The sequence below is a fragment of the Equus przewalskii genome, chromosome 15 (genome assembly GCF_037783145.1).
Source record: "Equus przewalskii isolate Varuska chromosome 15, EquPr2, whole genome shotgun sequence".
Classification (NCBI taxonomy): Eukaryota; Metazoa; Chordata; class Mammalia; order Perissodactyla; family Equidae; genus Equus; species Equus przewalskii.
The window spans coordinates 78,741,102-78,764,063 of record NC_091845.1 but is presented as its reverse complement, the minus strand read 5'-3'; the positions used below and the strand labels follow the sequence as shown (position 1 = coordinate 78,764,063).

The window sequence follows — 22,962 nt, the reverse complement described above, 5'->3', positions numbered from 1 at the left end:
GAACAGGCTAAGGCCTTCCAGGAGTGTCTGTCCTGCTCAGTTGCTCCTGCCCACAGCATCCTCACCCTTAGCAAAGTTAGGGCAGACCGTTATCCTGACTTGCACGTGTGACATGTAAGGCAGGGCCCTAGCCTTCGGAGCCTGCAGTCAGAGGCAGAGGAAACACCAAAAGGACGGCCACGCTGGTCCTGCCAGAGCAAAACCCCATCTGTCAGTAAGTCTGTCTGAACTGAGTCTAGGGCAAGGTTTGGGTTATGGAGGGTGAGGAAATGGGAGACGGAGTTGACCAGGGTCCTCAGACCTAGTAACGAATACTTAACAAGGCCAGGATTCCAGGCTCTTCCTGGGACTCAGGGCTCTCATTGCTTAAGCACGGTGCTGGCTGTTTTACATGCAGTTTCCTATGCAATCCTGGCACCAGCAGTAACTTACAGGTGAGGGAGGTTAAGTGGCCTGGTGACACAGGCAGTGAGGACATATTCAACCAGGGCCAATGGAGAGTGGGCTCTGAACTGCTCCCACCACCATGAAAAAAGGAGGTGTCAGACGCTTGTTTTTAATTTTTTTTTTTTTTCCGGTCAGTGAGAAGAGACAGAAAAACATAAAAAAGAAAATAGTAGGTTGGCCGGAATCTGACCAACCAGAGTAAAGGATTGGGGGAATTTTTGCATATTTTCCATAGAAGGTTTTTGATGAGGGAAGTGACATTATTTTAAGAAGATGAAGCTGACGGTAGTGTAGGCGGTGGGAGAAGCAGCCTTGAAGAAGCTGCCGGGAGAGTCTCAGTGCAGATTAAGGAGGAGCGGCTACTATTTACTAAGCATCCACATGGTCCAGGCACCACCCAGGTCCTTGCTGTTTACGCTCTCCTCACGCAGCCCGAATAGGCAGGTACTGCTTCCAGGAGCGGAGGACGCCGCCCAGTGGGGGTCACACACGAGGAACAGGAAGGTCCCTGACTGCAGTTGAAGCCAGGGTTGGTCTGACTGCAGAGTGCTTCCCCGCCGGGCTGTGTTGTTGGAGCTTCAGGGACCCAGGGAGGCTGTGGGAATGGAGAGGAAGATTTAGACCAGGTCCACCTGTTGCCTGGGGAGCACTGCAGTGACCCCACGGCGCTCCTACATGTCCAATAGGCATAATCCAAGGAAGGCTGATGCTGTTCCCCTGCCCCCATCCCTGCCCCCTCCCAGGAGAGCAGGAGTTTTCAGCTGAGTAAAGCAGAGAGGTGATGATAACAGCAAAGAACGGCAAAGGGAAGTAACTTCCACCTGGATTGTCACCTCCACCACCCAAAGCAGACTGATAGACATAACGCAAGGAAAAATGGATACATCGGGACCAACTATACAGAACCAACTAAATAATTGGAGGATTAGGTAATCATTTTCTTAGGCTGACAAATTGAAGGCTGACATAAGCCAGCTTCAAGAATCCATTTTAAAATATCAGTATCCTCAGGGTGCATATGTGTTATAAATGGAGCCATATGCTGGAAACAAAGCAAGCATCACTATCTTTTCTGATTACCATTGTGTAATGACCACACCAGACACCCTAGTCTGGTAGACTTCTTTTTTCTTTTAGTCTGTAGGCATCCTATTTTATACTAGTTAGTACTCTAAAAGCAGCCCTTGGACTTTCTGGTTTGAACACACACTGAGCAAGAACTAGTTCACAGGCAAAAAGAGGTACAGATCCTGCCTCCTCTTTCCCTGGTTGTATTAGTCAGGGTTCTTCAGAGAAACAGAGTAAATAGGAGCAATGTATAAAGAGATTTATTTTAAGGAGTTGCTCACGTGGTTATGGAGACTGAGAAGTCCCAAAATCTGCAGTCAGCAAGCTGGAGACCCAGGAGGGCTGATGGTGTAAGTTCCAGTCCAAAGGCCAGTAGGATCAAGACCCAGGAAGAGCCAGTGTTTCAGTTCAAGTCCAAAGGCAGAAAAAGACCCATGTCCAAGCTCAAAGGCAGTCAGGCAGGAGGAATTCCCTCTTATTCCTGAGAGGGTCAGCTTTTTTGTTCTATTCTGGCCTTCAACTGATAGTATGTGGCCCACCCACATTGGGGAGGGCAATCTGCTTTACACAGTTTGCTGATTCACTTGTTAATCTCATCCAGAAACACCCTCACAGACACACCTAGAATAGTGTTTAATCAAATATCTGGGTACCCCACAGACCATTCAAGTTGATGCAAGAAATTAATCATCATACTAGTAAACTATGTAAATAAAGGAAAAAGAGTCAGATGAGATCGACCAAAAGGTCAGAGCTCCTCCACTGTCTTCCAGAAAGGCAGAGGCAGGGCTCCATCGTATCCCCCTCCTCTTCTGAGAAGCCAGGGGAAGAGTCAAGCAGCTTCCCCTTTTGACAAACCGCAATGAGGGAGAAGATAATCCATCTGGGGCAGAACAGGGGTTACTTGCCCGGGGTTCCAGGGCTTAAAGGCATCATCCAGATATTGTGTGGCTGTTCACCTATTTGGGCAGACACTCCATAACATCTCTCAAAGGGTCTGTCACCTAAGCAAGTCTAAGAATCACTGCTCCAGAGCAAGTAGTCTTCCTAAGGGGCTAAAAATCAGAATCAAGAACTATTGACATTCCAAAAATATTTGAATTGAATTTTTAAATATTCCACAATTACAAGAAGGAATATACTTCCAAGCAATGGGTACATTATTTCTGCTGACTCTTTGGGCCATAGTGATTATAATTAATGTGAGGGGAAGTGTCCTAAAGCACAGCTGACACCCAGACCACAGCGCCCATAGCAGGCCCCTTGGTCCCACTGGAAACATTGACGACCACACAAAGTAAGAACTTGAAGCTCCAAAATGAATGGCAGCCAGTGAGTAAGTAGCTGGTGCTATCCATGATGGAGAACATGCCACGTGAAGCTAGCCCTGGGAGAAAGGCCTCCCAGAATGTGAAGGCCTTCAAGTGGCCGTGTTTGAAGACCAGACAGACCAGCCAGGGCAGAGCTTCCTTGGCACAAAGGGAAGGCCCTCGTAAGTTCCACTCACTGCCCTCTCTTCCTATCCATGTGTGGTACCACTCTCACAAGGCTGCTATGATGAAAAACATAACTGCCTTGCTCTGCAGTGGAGGTCACAAGTAAACTGAGCTTCCAAGCAAAGGGGAGGAGGGCTTCCTGTCTCATTCCCCAAGGGGTCTCTTGTTGATGTGTAATAACTTTCACTGTTAGTTTCCTAGGGTTGTCATAACAAAGTACCACAAACTGGGTGTCCTAAAACAACCGAAATGTATTCTCTCACCGTTCTGAAGGCCAGATGTGTAAAATGAAGGCGTCAGCAGCTCCCTCCAGGAGGCTGCAGGGAAGAATCCTTCCATGCCTCCTCCAGCTTCTGCTGGTTGCCGTCAGGCAGTCTTTGGCATTCCTTGCCTTGTAGATGCCTCACTCCAATCTCCGCCTCCATCGTCACATCGTCTTCTCCCCTGAGCAGCTGAGTCTCTATGTATAAATTTGCCTCTTCCTATAAAGACGTCAGTCATTGGATTTAGGGCCCACCCTAATTCCAGTATGACCTCATCTTAACTTGGTTACATCTGCAAGGACCCTGTTTCCAAATAAGGTCATGTTCACAGGTACCAGGACTTAGGACTTGAACATATCTTTTTGGGGGGATATGAGTCAACCTGCAACACCTCAGACACAGAAACTTCCTTTTCTTATAAACAGGAGAGTTTGTTGTCCTTGGAGTTGTAGTATATAGAAGATAGGCAGTAATTTATTCTAGCAATATTTATTGAGCAACTACTATGCACCAGGCCAGGCCCAGGCACTGAGGATACCATAGTGAATAAGATGGACAAGGTGCCTGCCCTTCTGGAGCTCACAGTGCAGCCAAGAGAGACCGAGTATGAACAAGCAAACAAGCGAAATAACTTCAGAGATTGGTAAGAACCGTCATCCCAGCTGCTCCAAAGTGGCCGTCCAGGGGGCAGAGAATTAAGTGGACCTCCAGTGGACTCACAGCTCGTGTTTTAGGGCATGCTGTGGCAGAGATCTTGACGCAGCAGACACAGGTGACAGCACCAGCCCATACAATATGCTAGGGAAACAAAGGGACAGCCAAGCCAAGGACTCTCAGCCCCTGTCTGAGTCAGGGAAATAGAAACACCAAGTGGGAAGGCATGCCACTACAGTCCCTCCCGGCCTCCACTCTCGCTGCCACCATTGTGCCCTGATCATCTTGCAGATGTTTCTTGCAAGATTTTAAATTTGCAATTGTAGCAGAAATCCTTAGTGACTTGTCACTGTCTCCACTTAGCTTTCTTTCCCCCAGTACATCTATCCTTTAGGAATTTGTGACTTGCAACAGACTGCAAATGTCAGCTGGGGGAAAGACAAATGATAATAATACACTAGGAGTTGAAGCCTCTTTGCTAATTTGCAGAAGCTGTTTCCAGAAAAACACTGCCTGCTAATTAAACAAACTCCTTTTTTCTGATAGATGAAAACATGGGGAAGATCTTATCCCATCAGATGGGGAGCAGCCACCGCCCTGCGAGGTGGCCTCTCTTTGTAAGAGAATTGACTTCTCAGGAACAGCAGTAAAAAGCTTTTACAGGAGGTAGAGCTCTGAGCTTCAAAGCACTTGACAAACATTAACTAATTAATCTGCCCACACCCTGTGGGTAGGTATCATTCATTAGCTTCCGTTTGCAGATGGGAAACAGGAGGCAACAGCCAAAGTGGTTTTGCCAAGGTCAAAAAGGAAAGCTTCATGACACCCAAGGAGAGAACCGAGGATGCCTCTGCACCAGGCTGCCCAGGGCCCGCTTAGACTCTTTCTTGCATTCATTCTCAAACTGCTATTGAAAGACTTTCTCCATCAATTCAGGCGCCAGGCATGAGCATCCCAGCATGCCTAGTCATTGATTGGGTCTGCAGTGAGTGAGCTCTGGTTTGATTAGGTGCTATCCCAAGAGGCCAAATTTGTGGCAATTTCCATTACCTTTACATGGTGGATTTTTTTTTTAGTTTGACCGTTATTATAAGAAATCAAAATCAAGATAAGAGACCTTCCCAGAGATCCAGAGCTAGTGATGTGTGAAATCAGAAGATGACCCAACCCAGCCTTACTCTACCAGCCCCTGTATTTAGCAGCATCATAATCTATGCCTTCTCTGCCTGCTACCCACTCCCTCTCCACCTGGCCAGTCTTCCTCTAGCAAGGCCAAGCTCAAGGCCCTCTCTCCCAAGAAGTCTTCAATTAATGTTAGCATCTCTCATCTCTAAGTCCCTTTGTCCTGCCTCTGTCCCATGCAGCTAGTCTCAAGGATCCTGGCAACAACTACATTTGTGTTGACAGGGTGTCTTATACCATATCCTCAGGCAACTGAAGTGGGTATCCCAGGCTGAGTAAAGACCAGGAATGACAACTGAGACCCCATCCCATGTCAGGGAGAAGTGGTGGGGACTCTGGCAAGTCCAGAGTTCATGCCCCATAAAGGGCAGCCATTTGTGACTGACAGGTTGTTTTGCTGTAATTGGTCCAATGCATACTTCCGGATGGTTGACTATGACGTTTACTGGCTAATTGTGAGGTCTGGACGTATTTACAAGTTTTGCTTGACTGCGCTGTGTATTCTGAACAAGGAAGTCGCTTTTCCTCTCCATGTTTGTTTCCTCATGAGAAAAATGCACCTAATAACATTTCTTTCATATTTACTTCCCCACGGGGTTAATTGAAGGTTACTTTGAGTTCCTCAAAGAAATAACACCAAAATCCCTGCTTATCTTTCTTATTTTAAAGATTGCAGTAATGACAGCCTCTTCCTAATACAGTTTTAATTTATTTCTCATCTTCCCTTCGAAATACCCCAGTCTCAATTTGTTGAAAGAAGGGTGAAATGCATTTAGGAGCATTTATTAGTCAACGGGGAAACAACTTGAGCTTTTGTAAAGTTTTTGTAGTTTTTGAAAGCAGATTGTCTGAGAAAAAGTGAAAATAAAAAGGTGACTATATATCAACATCCAGCCCCACTGCTGGTGGTTGTAACAATCTTCTAGAAATCCCATTGGGTGACAAAGGCCTGTAAAGACATTGGGGTGGAGACAGAAGGAAGAAAATGAAAAAGATCCTTCAAATCTCTAGAAATATAACATGAATTTTGTAGACACAGTTTTCCTTAAAGAAAGAAAATAGATGTCTGCTCTCCCCAGTGCCCAGAGTGCCTACATCTGGAAAAAACTGGTGGGAAGTGTGGTTCACCAAATCTCATCCATCACTCCCCCAAGACCTCACATCCTTCTGCTGGGGCGGGAATCGGGAGGATTTTGACTAAGGAAAGTCTGTTAATCTCGGTAACACCAAAACATCCGGTGAGAGAGGAAAGCGAGGGGCAAAGGAGGCGGGAGTCCTCCCAGCCATGGGCTCCAGGAGCTTCACTGTGTTCTGCGTGAGCAGTGAGCACGCAGGCAGGAGCCTGGCTCTGAGAGAGCTGCCTAGGCACGCATACCATGTTCTTGTTTCACCACGAGCCTGATGGCTGGCTGGACAGAGGGAGCTGGCAGGCTCCCGCCACATTTCTTTTCTCCTTTAGAGGCAGATAATTAGTGCCTTTAATCACCGACGGGTCTGCATTAGGTTGGTTATTTGAGGGGAAATCATTTATTTTTCTCTTAGAAGAGATCTGCAGGAGAGATTCGTCTGTGTTGGTAATAATGGTTGATGCTGACCAAGTGCTGGCTACATTTCGGGCCCTGTTCCTGGCACTCTGCAAGTGTTGACTTAGTTAGGCCTCACAACCACCCTAGGATGAGAACTAAGATTGAATCCTGTGCCCACCGCTTAGTATTTGTGCGATACTGTGCCCATGAAAGCTACTTGACCTCTCTGAGCCTCACTTTGCTCATCTATGAAATGGATAATAATAATCGCTCCTTCCTGGGACGGTCGTTGGGAGAATTAAATGCAGGAACATTTGTAAATGTGTTAAGTACTCAATATGAATTTGCTCTTGACAGTGTCAATGTCATCCTTCCCTACTCCTTCCCTGGTGTGTCTGTTATATCCTACTATTCCTCGCAGGGCTGATTTTCCCCACTGTCCTATTTTTGGTCCATGTCAGATCGTCAGGGTTTTATCAAATGTCCAGAGTGCATTACCTCATATTTACGTACCTGACATGGGGTTGGCCAGGTATTTTATTAGTATCCTTGTGGGATCAATGTCTGTGTAGTCTTCAAGGCACATCTCCAAGGCAGTTCACGGCATGGAATGTTGTCTGCTTGGCCCTCTGCTGCATACCAGCTCTTCTGGAAGCACTGCAATATATGAGTGGTCCTCTTGCCACTGAGTTTGATAGCAACTGCCAGTCCTGTCTACTCCCAGACTCCTATCCAGCCCCTCTCAGAGCACTGAGCACAGGGAATTGAAGTTGTCTGCTTGTTTTCTGTCTCCCTTACTGGAATAGGAGCAAACTCGAGGGCAAGGACTATGTCATAATTATGGCCGTATCCCCATTGGCTAAGAAACTCCTTGACATGTAGTAATTGCACATCATAATTGTTAGGTGGATCGATTGAGAAAATGAAACAAAGCTGGCAAGCCTCTTTGCCCATGTGGCCAAATATGTGGTCTTGTGAGTGGCAAGTGGCTTTCAAAGTCTAAAGATGGGGGGAATGTTTTCACCTGTGCAGTTGCAACAACATATCATTTCCTCCTCATATCTTAGCTTCCAACCCTCCAAGTCCCCATTGCCACAGCCCCTACATCCTGGCTGCCTCAGCCAAGTATAATCCGACTTGTCTCTTCAGACACTCAGATACAGATCACAGAACCCTCTAGATGTAGCTTCGGGCAAGAGGACTTAGGTATCACCATCTTCCGTTGCTGCCTCCTGACTTCTTTTCACCACCAAAGTTCCTTCCTGGCTGCCATTGGAGGCCTTTTCTCTCCACCCAGATCCCAGACTCCATCTTCTCCAGCACCTTCCATAACAAGCAGCCACAGATCACGTTCACTCTACCAGCGCACAATTAACATGCACTTTAGCAGGACCCCAGGGAAGCATTAAACACTGGGTTTATTTTAACTCTTCCCAAGTGAGAATTCTTCCAATTAAAGAAGATAATGTAAAAGCCTAAAATTGGTACAGACAATAAGTAAGCGTCTTCTAGTCTCCTTGACCAAAGGACAAGCAACCCCCTGGGTCTTTATTATCTTATGGTTCCTGAACCATGATTCTTACACCACGATTTTAAACAAAATTAGGTAGGAAAGTGACTAAGTGGCATCTCTCAGTTCTTGTTGGGGGTGACATGGATGTTTGGGCAGGACCAACCATGGACTTACTCTGTGTGCCAACAGCAGAGGAAAGAGAAGCTGACCACTGAGTTTGTTTTGTCATGCCACTTAGCAGCAGTGTATCAACTCTTGAAGCACAAAGAATGCTTTAAAGAGCTGAGCAGAACAGAATCTTCCCAGATGGAGTGTGTTGCTGCTAGAGCTCTCACCACCCGTCAGCCCTGTCAGGAGGAGCCAACTATATCTTTTCAAAGATCTAATTTTAGAGAAATTGGAGCTTGGTAATGTGTGCCCAGTATAATGGGAATAAAATATGATTTCCATTAGTTAGATGACCAGAAGATGTACTATAACTTGTCTTTACTGGGGTCCATAGCTGACACATTTTAAATTTAATTTATTCTCAAAAATTGATTTTCTTTATTTGATTTGCCTCCTCTATCAGGCTTTCTATTAAGACTGCCCATTGTATGGCCATTAATAACCACAGGACTCTCTGAAATTTCCTCCAGTATCACACCTTGGGGTTATTTGTTTCTATGAATTAGACTTTTAGTTCTCTGATAAGAACATTTCAAAAACCAAATTATTTCATGTGTAACTTCCCAGGTGCTAAGGGCTAATGGAAACAGCACTGCCCACCAGCCTTTTAGCTGCTCACTGTTGAGTGCTGTGATAGACCAATTCTGACAGTCCTAAGAGTTACTCTGAGGGTAATCTCCAAGAGGATGATTCTTGCCCCAAAATAGAGCGAGGCTAGCCTGGCTGCCTCTGTCCAGGCGACATTTTACCTCCAGCTTTGCAGAAGTGCCGAGACATTTCCTCAGAGCCAGTTAAAATTCGTGACAAGCAGCCAGCAGGAAAGAACTGGGCCCCATTTCATCTCTGTGATGTGGGGACTGTAGCTTCCAGGAAGGCTGGCCAGTGGGGAAAAGCAGGACTAAAGGCGATCTTGGGGCTTCAGCTGGAGAAACTTCTTTCCTTCGATCAGTTTAGAATGATTCAGAATGATTCGTTTCCATGGAGTTTTGTTTTAAATTCAGAGTTCATTTGTAGTGATACTTGCTAATCAATTTTAAGTGGAAACAGCTGCTGTGTGTCACTCACACAGTCCCCCTCCACATCCTGGAAACTATAATTCAAGCCATTCGCTCCCCACCCCCAAATCTGCTCGTAGTGCTCATTCACATGGCTCTGTCTATGGATTCCTTACCTCTGTCCCCTGGGGCCAGCCCCTCTCTGGGGACAGGTCAGAGGGTGAGGGACCAGCATGCTGTGAGAAATGGTCCATGGGCAGGGAGGAGCATGGGAGCCTGACATCTGATGGAAGAGAGCAGGTTGTGATATGGGCCGGGAAGGCAGTCTACCTGAGGTAGCCATGTTTCTCCTCCATTTGTCCAATAAACATTTACTGAGCAGTTCCTCTGTGCTAACCAACTATACTGCCTGCCGGGGATGGAAATGAAAAGATGCAGGCGCTGTTCTCAAGGAGCTCACAGCCCAATGGGGAGACAGAGGCTTAAACAGTCATAATTCAGGGAGTTGAGTGCTGGGATGGAGAGGGGCACAAGGACAGTGGGAGTTCAAAGGAGGGTCACTGAGCTCCCTCTCCACCCCACCCTTGCACACCCACATCCTCGGTCCCACAAGGAGGCAGGTGTCAGTGGCGTAGTCAGCTCTGCGCCTGGGCCCGCGGTGGCCACTGCCTGGAGATGGGTTCTGCCCATGTGGGATCGGGGTGGAAGGAACCCAGCCTCCCTGCTCTGCACTGTGGTACTTCCCACCATGGCAGGCCCTCTTTGAAGGCCAGCACCCCAGCCAGGGCCGTTCTCCAGGACCGCCTGGAAGAGACGTATGCTGCCTCATCTCCACCCAGAAGGGAACCCGAAGAAGACCCAAGTGTTTCCCGAAAGCCAAGAGGTCAAAGACGGTGAACGTTCCCGCCTTCGTTGCTCTCAGGACATGAGTTTCTCTATCTGTAGGAGGGGAATAACCCTTGGAATGTTTTGGCAGATTCAGGAGAAAATAGAAGTGTTGACGTTCTGGTGAGAGACCATGAGGAAGTCTCATGACAGGAAGCAGTGTTTCTGGCCATTGTGGTTGCCAGGACAGAGCAGGACCGTGGCGTAGACTTCTCTGCCAATCCCAGGGCATGCTTCGTGACTCACATGTGGAGCTATGTCCCTATGGCTACAGGGGGACCAAAAAAAAGAAGAGAGGCAGGCAGGGGCAGGATTTAGCCTTTGGGACGGAACCCTTCCCCATCTCCAGGCCCCTGCCTTCCTTGAGCAGCCATGCGGCCTTAGAATCAGCAAGGCCCTGAACTGCACTTCTTCCCCTCACAATGGAACTCAAGAACAGCAACAGCCAAACCTGCCTTGAAGGAGCATCCTGAGGACTAGCTGTGAGGTCCACATGGAAGCCTTTGGTATGGTGCTCAGTCCACAGTAGATCAATTAATTCTAGTTTTTTAGCTTTTTTTTTTTTTTACCCTCCTCAGCCTTTGTTCTGTTCCTTGTATAATATTATCAGCTTCATCAAAGTCTCATAGGATGATAAAGTTAGCTTTCTTGCCCAGAGGATGTCCTGAAGGAGGGTAATTTGAAAAGAGAGGAGGTGTACACCTGAAGAAGAGCTTGTCCTCCAGGATGGAAGATTGACTGGGGAACTCTGAGTCAGCAGCATAAGACGGGGTCATCACGGAACACAAGCTGCCATCTTGGTCTGAGCAACGGTCAGAGGTGTGAGGGGGATAATGTCAGTCCCCAGATGCCTGATATTATTAGAAAATAGTAACCAGCTGCACTCAGGAAGGTACAACGTGAGGGACTCAGCTGCAAAAGTGAGAAGACTTTCTAGGAAGCCAGGGTTGCTACTCCAAGGAATGAGCCGCCTGAGGAAGGTGTAGAAAATTACTTCTCTGTCAGCCGTATGAAGCAGAGTAGGCTTTCATCTACTAGACAGAAAAGCAGGATGATGGAACAGATGACTTCGCGGGCTCCCACCTCATCCTCTGGCCTGTAAGCCGGCGTCCAATTTGGAAAGGCCGTGCTGACTGCCCTGGTGTGACAGCAGGCGGTTTACCTGCATCTCTCTTTTGGGAAAGATTCGATTAGTCAGAGGAGGCTGGAGCAAAGATTTGAGAACAGCCTCTTTCCAGACAAATGTTCCCGCTTCCGAAAACAGCAAGGCCAGACCTTCCGTAGAGGTGCTTTTGTGACATTACAACCGAGGGTCAGCTTTTTGGCAACAATTTGTTTTTCCTCCACAGTGTATTCCTGCCGCCTTGACTTGCTATTGGATCGAGCCTGTTGCAATGCCCTGTCAATCATCCACCCCCACGCCCGACCCACACAGTTCTTGTTCGGCAAGTAACAAAAGTAGCTTACACCGTACCCTCTGACATTGTGAGAGGGCACTGAGTATTTTCCTGGGGTGTTTTGATTCTCTGCAACTTAAAAAAGATTTAACAGACCAAACTGTCAACATTTAGACTTTGTTCCTCCATGAGATTAGAGAATAATTCTTTGTTTCACCTTTTGGTAGACAAATAAAATTGTCTCACCCCTCAAAAGGACTAACTCATTTCATTTTTCCCTACTGGGTGGGGAAGTGTCACATATTTTCAGATTATTCTGTAAGGCTGAGCTTAGGAGGATCTCAGAGAAACTAAAATATGGAATGGCAAGCCTCACTCTTGCGTCTCATAATGTTTAGGGTTGGTATTCGGGACACAGGGGAACACAGTCAGCCCGGGCAATAGGTAGAGACAAAAGAACAGGGACATTCAGAACATAGTTCCACTTCCCACCATTGTCAACATAGTCAGAAGAGACGTTTTCCCACTATTTTTATTTTATGTAATAAGATCTGACATATCACCTGCTGCTGATAGAACTTTACTTAGGCCATTACTGTTGTGTAGTTCTGCAAGGTAAAATGAGTAGTTATTGACAGTAGAGGCGCCTAAGCTGCCTGGGAGTAAAGTCTGCTTTCACCTGGATCCTAGAGAAGAATTTCTCATAACCCGGAAGAAATGAATGATGATAGAAAGAGAATTTTGAATTGGAACAAGAAGTCCCAGGGGCAAGCCCCACATCTGCCACTTAACTGTATGCCCTTGAGCGAGTCATTCTTTTCTATGTTTTTAATTTCTTTATCTGTAAAAATATTTTACAAATATTTTTATACAAACAGCAAAACAAAAGAGATGATGTGTTCTCGTTAACTAAGTGCTATTAAATTTCCCAACTACCCAAAAGAGAGGGTCATAACCAATGGAGAAATCAGGCACATTAGTTTATTAGTGTAGAATATTTATGATCCCATACCAAAATATTATGCCATTTCACTTCACCAGCCATATAAAATCTTCCCAAGGCAGACCAAATTATCAAAATCTGGACTATCAAGGCTGTTTATTTTGGTCTCTGGCTGTCAAGGGTATTTCACCATCTTTTCTGCTCACTGAGTCATCCTTCCCTTTATTGCAAAAGTATAAACACAAGAGGGCAGCTAAGAGGAGGCCTGGCCACCATAGGCAAGGCAATTAAGCAAGGGTCAATGAGCGCACTCTGGACAGACTTAAAGAAAAGACCCTCACCTCCCACTGACTGTGTGGGGCGGTAAGAAGCCAGTTTCAGTCTTAGTTGAACTGTACAGGCAAAGTCTTCTGGAAATCAAGTTGTTTACACAGAGAGTCTTCCCTTTTACAACCTTCGGCAACTCACTTAACCTTTCTGGGCGCCCATTTCCTGATCTCTAAAATGAGAGGCCTACGGACATCCGACATCCTCCCAAACAGACAATCTAGTTTGATTTGAGGACATTCTTAGCCCTGAAGGATTTTAGACCCAGAATATTTTTCCAGAACTTAAATTTTCATTCTGATTTTCTGTTCATGAAAATTATGACCACTTGTGCTTATCAGTGTTTACACAATCTCACGAGCATGAGAGGGGCCCCGTGACACAAATTCTTGTGGATACACCAATTCTCGTCACTGCCCTCTCTGCGCACACAGGATTATGCCCACTAATTTCCTTAGCCCCTCTAGAGAATGCTCCATCTACCAACACTACCACAGCTAGGTCTCTATGACTCTGTAGTCTCTGCAACTAGAAAGCATGCCTTGTGTCAGAATAGCGGGCAGGAAGCAGGAAGTATCCATTTAAAACTGGTGCAAACCTAGATTCTAAATCAGGATTTTCAAAAAAGTGTAAGACTTTCTGGTTTTATTTTGTAAAGGCCACACCACCCCCGCATTTTACTCCAAGCCTCTCAGCTCTCGTGCTGGCCCGATACCAGTTGAAAATTCCTAGCAGCCCAGACTTACGTGACTTCCTTCTAGAAAAGAGATTATTACACAGCCCTACAGAAAAGAAAGAAAGTGCCCACTGGAAACTGCTGGAAAATGTTCTTCGTTTAGAAACCTCATTCGCAGGCCCACTCAAACTGGTTGGCAAATCACATTTCCTTAGAATTTGAGCCTTTGGGCTTCCTTTCGAAGCTGTTTCAAAAAGAAGAAAATGGCATGTTGCCCTAAATCTCAGTGAACATGGAAGGTGGCACAGAAAACCCTTTCCAGCTGACTCGGAAGCATCTATGAGTCCAGCCCCACTGCAACAGCAGGTCGGATTAAACTAAGAGAAGAGCATAAAATTACAGGCTTCACGCCCACTGAAACAATACGTGTCTTGTCTGGCCCTGAGCCGCTTCTTGTGAAAAGTACAACCTTAAATTAAAAAATAAATCACTCAGAAAGTGCACTGGATCCATTGTCCAGCCAGAGCCCCCTCAGTCAAAGGACCATCACAGCCGAGGGTGGGCACAATTTTAGGAAGTGACAGGATTTCCAGGGACAGAGAGAGAGGCTGTTTTTTCTCTAACTCTCACCCTTGGGAAAAGCTCAAAACTTTCCAACCACAAGGCACATGATCAGATGCCCCGCGAAAGGTCTAGTGGGAGTCCCATGGACCAGACCCAGGGAATGGCTGAGAACTTTCCTTCCCTCTTCCCAACCTTTTCTTTTAAGGAAATGATTAGATATCCCCAAAAGACCAGTTGAGATAGAGGGAAACAAAAGGTTAAGAAGATGCGCCTTTAAAGGAACACCTGTTTATTCACCCAGAGGACAGAAACGTGAGAAGAAAGGCTCTGGAAATCCTACACTCAAATGGGAGAGAGGCAACCCTCGTCCTTACCAAACAGAAACTACTGGAGAAATCTTGAAACCAAGCCCAGGTCAGGTGTCCAGGGTTTGAGAAAAATGGGGACATACTTGAAAAAAATTCTCTAGTGAGCCCAAATGGAAAGTTACTTTCCTTTTTTTTTTTTTTTGCTTTTCTGCATCCTCTTTATTTTTATAAAAATTTTCAGGAAAGAATAATTGCAAAGTATAATTGTAAAGATACCCTCTGGTGTCTCCTTAGCCAAGAAAGAAACTACATAATACCATGGAGGCCCTGGGTTTGATTGCTCCCCGTCTCCAGCTCATTCTGTGGCCCCAGGCGAGGTGTTCAGGGGCCCAAGCCTCAGACTGCTCACGTGTAAAATGGGTTGACCTTTGTGTTAGAGGAACTTTAGAAATAATCTAGGAGCCCTTGATTTATGTATTCAGGGTGGGGGGGAGAGACTCTGTGATATGAGTGGAACTTGAAGGCCAAATAGAATCTCAGCAAACCCAGTGAGGGAGAAACTGCTTTCAAAAGAACATTAAGACCGTGCTCATATGTATAAATGTCACGAAGTTGGCCGAAACAGATTTAGAGCTGGTAAGCTCTTTAGAGATTTCCTGCAATCCCCATGTTTTACAGAGGGAAAAATCTGAGCCTAGAGAAGCTGAAGTGACTTACAAAAGATTACCCAATTCACGTTACTGTCAAGGTAAGAATTCAGGTGTCTGTTCTGGCAGAGGCTGAGCCAGCCCGGGGCCGTCCGGCCAGACCCCAGAAGCAATCACCACCACCTTCTGCACGTTATCCCTGGGCCAGGCATGGTGCACAATGCGGTTGATGCTTTGGGCCATTGAATCCCCACAACTCTGAATGATAGGTGTTGTCATCTATCTCCAGGGCTAGCTTCATGGGCTTGAGACCAGTGGAGTCGCAGAGAAACCCCCGTTCAGAAGAGCCCCATGCTTTGCGGTCGCCGTCTTGAAATTCTTAATTTTTTTACTAGGGACCCCATATTTTTATTTTATACTGAGCCCCACAAATTATGTAGCTGGTCCTCATTATCTCCATGTTGTAGATGTATCAACAGAAGCTTAGAGAAATTAAATGGCTTGCTCTTAGTGCCAGCCACTGACAAAAATGGGGACACAAACCCAAAGAATCAGCAGACTGTGTAAAGGTGGACATTGTGGAAGGGGATGTTGTGTTTTCAGGGCTCCTTTGGGATTTTCCTTGCCCTGATGGCCTCAGATCTCTCTGTGCTCTGAGTAGGGTGACCAACCATCCCGATTTGCCTGGAACTGTAGGGGATTCCCAGGACATGGGACTTTCAGTGACAACATTGGGAAAGCCCCGGGCAAACTAGGATGATTTGGTTACCCTATTGCCAAATCGTAGGCATGGGGCTCTGGGGGCTTCCAAGCCCTTACCTATTGTGCCATGTCCTGTGCCCTCTGGGCCACATGTAGGTCTTCAACGGCAGGACCCATCCAGAGGGCAGGCTGGAGACCTTGATCCAGGCAGAAGGTAGGCAGTCAACTGCTGCCATTGTGAGACTGGGGACCAGGCAAGTGAACCCAGAGAGACCAGTCTGCTTGAGAACGGGTAGGCTGCAGTGCACATTCAGAGACCCAAGCCAGGCTGGAGACAGTGTGGGTGCAGACAGCCAAGAGCAGGAGGCTACAAACTGGAGCAGAGCCGCAGGGCGCAGGCTCGGCCATCTTCAGCTTACTTGCTCTGTGACCATGGGCAAATCACTTACTTTGCTCAGCCTAAATTTCCTCATTTGAAAAATAAGGGAAGCAATGCTAACTTCATGAGGTCATTGTTAAGGTGAAAGATTATGTATATAGTGGTCAGTATGACCACACTGCAAGTCTCAATTTATGCTTATTTAATTCCATAAATACCTATAGAACCCTATGATGAGCCAGGCTCTGCAGGAGGGACTGGCATACCTTCAGCTCTTGTGGGGCTAACCAGTGGTATGCTAATAAATGTTAACAACCAGTTGTCCCGAGAAAAGGTAAGAAACCGCTTGGTAGCATATGCCAGTTTCCATGGCGTAAATTCCCCCGCCATGGCTGGTGTCAGTCTACCAGTGTGAGGCCGCTGACTACAGAGTTGGGACAAGTTGTGCTTAATCTGCTCTAGGGAGCCTAGGTGACCCAGCAGATCACCCTCTGTCAAAAAGAAGAAAGCTGAAGGTGTTCTAGAAGAGGCAGGAGAAGGGAAAACAGGTCAATATAACTTTGGAGAAGTGCAGGGAGGACCTCCTTGAGGAAGGAAGATTTCTGCTGAGACCTGAGGATGCATAGACATAACCAGGGGAAGGAAACAGCATATTTGCAGGCCGGGAGGAAAGAGAGGGAGGAAGAAAGAGGACAGCATGTTTGAGAAAGGCCAGGAGCAGGGAAAGACAAGGTTGTGGAAGAGCAGAGACCAGACAGTGCAGGGGCCAAGCTCGCCAGGTTCCAGAGCTGGGTTTTCAGCTGCAGAAGCCACCGGCATAATCCTTAGATTCTAGAACCGTCACTCTGGCTGAAGTGTGGGCAATGTGTCAAGAGACAAGAGGGCCAGCAGGTAGATCAGGCCTCCTGTATCCCAGGTGGAAGATGCTGGTGTCTTGGGCCAGGTTTTCTGTATTTGTGTAACAGGTATTTATTGAGCGTGTGCCATGTGCCTATGACTGTGCTAGGCCCTGGGGATTCGTCAACGAGAACACTGTCCAGCCTTCATGGAGCTCACGGGCAAATGGAGAAATTCTTGAAGATATAGTAGTAGTTAACTCTTGAGTGTTTCCTGCAGGCCGGGCTTAACACTTCACGTGTATTATCTAATTCTCACAATAATTCTAGGGGGTGGGTCCTGATGTAACGCTCACATGAGATATTGGATGCTAAACTGGAAGCAAGTGGATTCATGGTGCAAGCACCTGGGTGTTAGCTGGAAGGCGTGTGGGGGCTGGAATGATGGCAGAAGGGGGCCAGGTCCTCTTGGGGAGCCCTCAGCCTCCACCAACCATCCTCCACCTCCCTGTCCAGTGCCCCTGCTCCCCACAGCACCCCCGTGTTCTTCCGAGTTGCATCAGAATCCTTCAGGAAGAAAGGGAGGCTAGAGCAGACAGGAAAACAATGTCCAGGTTTGTCAGCATCCCATTTTAGAATTTTTTTAAGGAATTCCATTTTTTATGATTTTTTTAGGTCATAGACACAAAGAGAAATAAAAACAAATGTTCATAATCTGATTACATTGCCTATGAGGATATCCTACAAAAGAACGTTCTGTTAGACTGTTTTGCCTATTCTCAAAGAAATATGAATTTGACAAATAGCAAACATTCTTCTCTACCACTTGACAGCTGAGAAATTGAGACAAGCCAGGAAAGAAGCCAAGGAGACAATTCTGTGACTTGAGCCACGTTTTCTGCAAGCCCACTTCTGGTCAACGATGTACTTGTTTTTATCTTCAGTCATTTTTTTTCTTATGAGGTTATGGGCAGTTAGTTTGGATCAGGAGCTTTAAATAGAATCGACCTTCATTAACCAGACCCATCAAATTTGCCGAAAGATTTCCTTGAGACCATTCCACACTACAGTGTTTATATTTCCATAGGCAGCCTCTTCTCAAGACTTTCTCTTGCCATCCATTCACTTCTCCCAGCATCCCTGTCATAAAGAGAGTGAAACCCATGTAGCTATGAATCATCATCAAGGCCACAAAATTGCCTTGAGGACTTCAAGGTCAGATAGACCTGGTTTCCACCACTTATGAGCTGTATGACTCTGGGAAATATATTTAACTTCTCTGAATCTCAGTTTCTCAGCTGTAAAATGGCATTGCCTACCTTATGTGGTTGTCAAGAAGAATAAATGAAGAATATAAAGGTTTAGCGCTCAGCGCGTCTCTTGCTGTCATCACCACCATCAGTAGCTGCTGCCACCTAACAAAGTAATAGTGACCCAGGGCGAGGGCAAGGAGAGGGAACAGGCCTCACCTGCTAGAACGTGGTGACACAGCAGCAGACGTGCTGAGTGGAGCTTCTCCAAAAGCTGCCCTCAACGCTCCCTTCCCCAATCTACCCAAACGGCCCACATCAGTGGGCATTTAGGATTCCTGAACATGCAGATGTTGAGATAAAATCTGATGGCTTCGTCACTGCCTGAGCAAAGGAAGAGGGAATCTTTTTCTTAATCCCAAAATTTAATTATAATTTTGATATCTGGTCCAGGATCAGATCTCAAAATATGAAATATGCTCTCAAATTACTACTCATAGACCCAAATCAATTGGTTGACCCTGAGTTACAAAGTTATAAGCAGAGCTGAGCAGTCACCAGCAGGAGGAGCTAGAATGCTAAAGAGTGTGCGTGTGTGAGAGTGTGAGTGTAAGTGTCTGTGAGTGTGTGTGTGTGTGTGTGTGCATGTGCACATGTATAGGGGTCATGGAAGGAAATTGTGACCTAAGGGTGGGAATGCCCTTCACCTGGCTTGCAGGTAAACAGTCAATCCTTGGAAATATCTGTATGTTAAAACTAAAGCATTTAATGCCACTGGACTTGAATTTTAATAGGAATACTCCAGAAGGAAGGGGAGGATGTTAAACTAAGCTTTTAAAAAACTGCTAATAGGAGATGGATTTTGAATGTCTGAGGGGACATTTTGGGAAGAGTCATTATTATTCACATTATCTTTGTTGAGAGAAACGTCCAGGAGCCTCAGCCTCATCTGCAGTGATAATAGCAATTTACTGCTGCTCTGAAGATGGGCCTGGGGTGTCTCATTTATGAGCCAGCCTTGGCTGGACTCTTACCAAGTCTGTCGACTTGAAACCAAGTTCCTGATTGAGGCCTGAATGCTGCCAAGATGAAGCCAAGCATAAACAAGGCACAAACATCCCCTCTCATCCTAAAGTGCCTCTTTGGTAAAACTCCAGATGACGAGGAGACCTTGGGCTCCTCTCTCAGCTCCACTTCTTGACACGGGCTATTGTCCCCTGTTAACTCACGTGTTTCTCGCTGGTGGCATTAAACAAAGGCACAGCTGGTAAGGTGGGGTGTTTCCTGGATGGCTTACCAACCAGTGATTCAGAAGCTTAACCCCTTCTGAATCTCACCTCTCTTCTCCCTGAGGCCATCTCTCCATTGGGCAGAAATCTCACCTGTGTGTGGAAGGCAGGAAAAGGAGGGAAATGCTGAAGAAATTCCATTCTGTTATCATCAGCAGACCTGGTATGAAGTTATGTTGAAGGAACAGACCAAAACCAGTGGACACAACTTGGCTTCCAAATCCACCCCTCCAGCAGGCCACTAGGAATTGACTGTGGTGCCGTCTTCCCAGGGAGACCTAAGGGATCGCTGAGTACTCTTTCCCCCAATTTCCCTCTTTCAGCTGATAATATAAATGTTTTCTGGAAACCAATGCCAATAAATGCCCAGTGGAGCATTTGGTTTAGCTTTCTAAAGACTAACCTTGTATGAGTAAAGTCCTTCTGTTAAGAAATGAAGGAACTAGATGACTTTTTTTAATCACTTCTTTAGAAGCCCAAGGGGCAATATCCGTGCTGGAATGAATCTAGTCCTTTTTGGCTTTTGAGGTAGGTGAGATGGCCCTAGCAAGTTCTGCAAAGGAAATCTCACAGAGGTCACCTGGACCTGAGGTGTGGGTGAAGAGACCCACGTTTAATGCACAACAAAATGGCATCACGTTCTGGTTCTGCCATTAACTGTGTGACACAGAGCTGGTCATTTATAGATACCCCTTTGAGGCTGAGTTTGCTCATCTATAAAAAGCAAGTAATAATACCTTTCTGAAGTAATTATTCTCCAAAGCAAATCTTATGTCTTGTCCCTGCTTAAAACCAGACACTCCCTATTTCCTGTGAGGTGACATCTGGTTCTGAGCCTGGCATGACCTGCCCCTTCCTACCTCTTCTAGCATCATCTCCGCTATTCGGTCCTCTCCTAACTGCCCTTCACACAAACACTCCAGCGATAATGAACCTCATACTGTTTCCTGCCTCCACTCCTTGGCACATGTTGTTCCTGCCCCAGAGAAGCCCTCTCCCTTCATTCCACCTTCCCCCACCAAAAAAATCGCCTGGAACAGAGAAAACCTTCGCTCATCTTTGAAAACTCAATTCAAATATCACTTTCTACAAGAAACTTTCCCCAAACCCTCCTCCGCGCTCACCCCCTGCCCCATCACACACACGCCGAGCTTCCTCCTAGAGGCTCTGACTCTGTGACAGCAGTCCTGCGGTGTCTTCCCCGCACCTTTCTCGAACTCATCTGCCCAGGACCCCCAAGGGCCCTTTTGTCTAATTGGCACAAAGTCTGTGTGAATAGGCTGGCAGTGACCCTGGAGGAACCAGGGTCTGTGGGGACAGGAAGGCAGCCTAAGAGCCCGTGTGTCACACTGGCCAGAAGTGCCTGCCAGTTGGGAAGGGAAATGCCTGAAGATGCAGTTGTGGTTCTGTGGGGGAAGGGCAGGATGTGGTGGGCGGGCGGGGAAGGCTGCCAAGGAGTTGTCTGTGGTGGCGGTGGTGTGTGGCTGGGGCTTAACTGAGGTGGATTTGCGCTGTAGGAGGGACTCTGCTCTCTTGTAGAGGCTAATTGAGAACAAGGAGGATTATGCAATTTGAAAATACCCAATTCCAGAAAACACGATCATCCCTGACGGTGACCCGCTTCCCTTGTTCGGGTTTGGCTCTTCCCTCCAAGTCTGCCTCTCTCAGGCCTGAGCCGCTCGGGTCTGTCCCCCTGAGGGAAAGGGCCAACTCTCCCGCCTCCTCGGAGGCCATCTCTGTCCTTGCTGACAGCTCGCCCTCTCCCGCCTCCTTCTGTGCAGCCTTTACTCCTTTCCCTCTGTCCTCAACTCCCCTCAGGTGCTCGTCAGTCACTGCCCTTCTTTCTTTCTCTCCTGTCACTTCTCACTTTTTCTGGCTGTTTCAGGGCCCCCTTCCCCTCCCCAGGCCACACAAACCTTGGGCCTCCTGGCCTTCCCTGCAGCTGCTTCTCTGGGCTTTTCAGCCCTTTACTTCATTGCCTTCCATATTTATCAGCATCCTTACCTTATTTTCACCTGTTTTCCCTTCAATATCATCTCCTTCCTGTTTCCTGGAAGGCTCTGGCTCTTCTGTGCTGCCTGATCTTACTTCTCTCTGCCCCTTCATTCACCTGCTCAACAGGCATTTCTTAAGCACCTCCTGTCTTCCGGGCAGTGTGCTAAGTGCCGGTGACACAGAGAGCAGGAGCCCGTGTCACACAGCTGAATTATAGGCAGTTGTCCAGGAGAAGTGTGGGCGGGGGGACCACGTGCACAAGGGGGCACTTTTCCACTGGGATCAAGAAAAAGACTGCAAGGCCAGCTTTTCAGCAGCTTTGAAAAACCATTTCTGCCCTCTTGCCGATTCCTCTGCATCTCTGGCGCGCCTTAAGCTGAAACTTTGCATGAATAAAACAGGAAGCAATTGGTACCATTAAAAAAGGGAGAGAGATAGACTATAGTTTAAATGTGACAGATTTTCAAGACTCACAAAGTATGCGTTTTGCATAAATGTCCAAATTTAGCCAGCAAATCAGAACAGTCTGGGAGACGTGCAGCAGGGGCGTTTTTGAAGCTGAGTCTGACCATACACCGGTTCTGTGGATGCTTTGTAGCATTAGCCAGGTTTGCAAATGAGAAAATATGGAAACATCAACATGAAAAGATTTCCCAAGGTCACCATGAGGGCAGTGCTGAGCAGTTAGGAGCCGAATGCTGTCTCCTGGGCCGATTTCTGAGCTACTGGTCCACACGGCTTCCTGGATGCAGATGTTAAACAGGTGTTTGCCTTTAAAATAAGGGTAAAAAAGTGTTCTCCTTTGGGCCATATTTCAGTGCAGATCTCCCGGGGAAAAGGGAGTCCATCTGAAGGGAAATTATTTACCTCGAGCTCCTGGACTATGAATCGAGCCGACTTCCCCTTGTGCCTTGCTGAAGAGTGCCTTTGACTTCAGAGAGAGCCTCTCAAACTTTGCTGCCTGCTAGAATAACCTGCGAGCTTTTAAAAACCCTAACGCTCAGCCTCACCCTGGACCAAATCAGAATCTCTGGAGTGGGCCCCAGCATCATTATTTTTTAAAACTCTCCAATATGTAGCCAGCCTTGAGAACCAGAGCTGTCAAAACTGTGTGCACATTGGGATCACCAGGAGAGCTTCAACGGTTACTCCTGCCTGTACCCCAACCCCGGAGACTGTCTTTACTCGGCTTTGAGGAAGTTAAAAGATTCCCAAATGATTCCACCGTATGACAGAGCTCAAGAGCACCTGCTGACAAGGCTTGGGGCTCAGAACCTGGCTTTGTGGGCCAGGAGCGTGGGCATCAGCTCAGCCGAGAGCGCCTCCAAAAGGCAGACCCTCAGGTCCCACTCCAGCCCCACTGAGTCATAATCTGCATTTCAATAAGATCCATATGGATGCACATTAAAGTCTGAGACGCGTTCTTGTCGAGTCTCCTCCCTCCAAAATTTA

General features: G+C 46.9%; 1 protein-coding gene and 1 long non-coding RNA gene across 6 annotated transcripts in view; one reads left to right on the top strand and one right to left on the bottom strand.

The window, feature by feature from the left end:
• The window catches only part of SLC9A9 (solute carrier family 9 member A9), a 511,594-nt gene that overhangs the window by 453,350 nt on the left and 35,282 nt on the right, over nt 1-22,962 (top strand). The window lies entirely within an intron of this gene.
• LOC139076219 (uncharacterized) lies at nt 551-22,281 on the bottom strand. Of its 2 annotated transcripts, none has more exons than XR_011527599.1 (4): nt 21,520-22,281; nt 7,150-7,293; nt 1,797-6,059; nt 551-1,042 (listed from the first exon to the last, which is right to left on the bottom strand). It is a non-coding gene; the product is annotated as an uncharacterized lncRNA (long non-coding RNA). The 2 variants fall into 2 exon arrangements; XR_011527600.1 differs by lacking the exon at nt 551-1,042 and adding an exon at nt 19,456-19,608 and having other exon boundaries at nt 5,879-6,059; nt 21,520-21,656.